This window comes from Platichthys flesus, chromosome 12 (assembly GCF_949316205.1).
Source record: "Platichthys flesus chromosome 12, fPlaFle2.1, whole genome shotgun sequence".
In the NCBI taxonomy this organism is placed as follows: Eukaryota; Metazoa; Chordata; class Actinopteri; order Pleuronectiformes; family Pleuronectidae; genus Platichthys; species Platichthys flesus.
The window spans coordinates 10,218,463-10,219,874 of record NC_084956.1 but is presented as its reverse complement, the minus strand read 5'-3'; positions in this window follow the sequence as shown (position 1 = coordinate 10,219,874).

Below are 1,412 nucleotides of genomic sequence, written 5' to 3'. Positions count from 1 at the left end.
CCTCCTCTTCCTCCTCCTCTTCAGTTCTCTACACGCAGTTCGCTCCTTCTTCGCTTATTTCGCTACGAGACGCTTCCTCGGTGCTTGAGCTTGTTCCTTCTACACACAGGTGAACAAACACAACCTGTTCACTGCTGCTGGCTGAGCGCTCTGCGACACCCAGCGGCCAAGGAGGGAATTACACCTCACCAGGTGCTTACAGGGATGGTTCACCGGAAAATCGAAATTCACTCATTCTCTAGTCACCAATATGCCGATTGGGGGGGTTGAAGTTTTTGAGTCCACAAAACACCTCTGGAGTTTCAGAGGTAAACAGTGTTGCAGGCAAATCCAATATTTTGAAGTAAATGGTGACCACTTGAAAAAACAACAGAAAAAAAACATGAAATGCTCCATACTGCTCCTGTGGTGTCATAAGCCCTGACATCCAAATTTGACTCGAAACAAGGTCTTTTTGATTTCAGCATAAATGTTAATTACCTTTTAGACATGACATTTAGAGTTTTTTTCATTTTTTGGTGAACTATTCCTTTAACTAATGAAGAGTGTAAAATTGTCTAGGCATTTCACTAGATCTGGACTTCTTTTACAACTTGCACAAATCCTAAATATCAGTTCCCTTAACATGCCTCTTTTGTTTCATCAAGATCCTCTATTCCCTGGGCAGTCAGAGAAAGTGTCCCATTATTTTCTATTTTGTAAATTTCATGAAGGTGAAAAAAAAAGTCCCGGATCCGCCCACTGATCTGAATCCACAGTAAAATTTGATGAGTTCTTTCGCGACAGCAGAAACAACACTGATGTTAGTATGTGATAAATGAATATGGTAAACTCCAATGTTTGCCTGTTTACACATCCAGCAGATGGGGAGCAGGATTAGCATTCATTCATATTTGGGCTCCTGGCCACTTAGTGATCGGCATCCAATATTCACTGTGTTATTGTTTTTTTTCTCCACATTTGAAGCATCTGAACATTTAACATCAAAGTTGATTGCTAACTTTTCCTGTCTGATGCTGGACATGTGGCTTGAAATATGGCAGCTTGAACTTTTTCACATTAAATAGTCAATACTAAACTAAACAAAAAACTAAATTGAAAATATTCACAGTTGAAGTTTGGGTGTGGAACAACTTACAGTATTTTTTTAGATCAGCATTGAAAAAGTGTGATCTAGTATGAGGATTGTGGTTTGATCAGATTTGATTGAGTGTCCTGACTTTTGATTTATACATCATAGATTTAGCAGAATTTCAAACATCAAAGCTTTTTAATGGGAAAATAAACATTTCCACTACATACTTTCCTCAGTTGAATAATTAATTCAGAACAAGAGTAGAGGTCACCATAGACTGATACATGCTGGCTGCAGGTTTACAGAAGACGGTGGATGTGCGACCTTTACTGAAGAT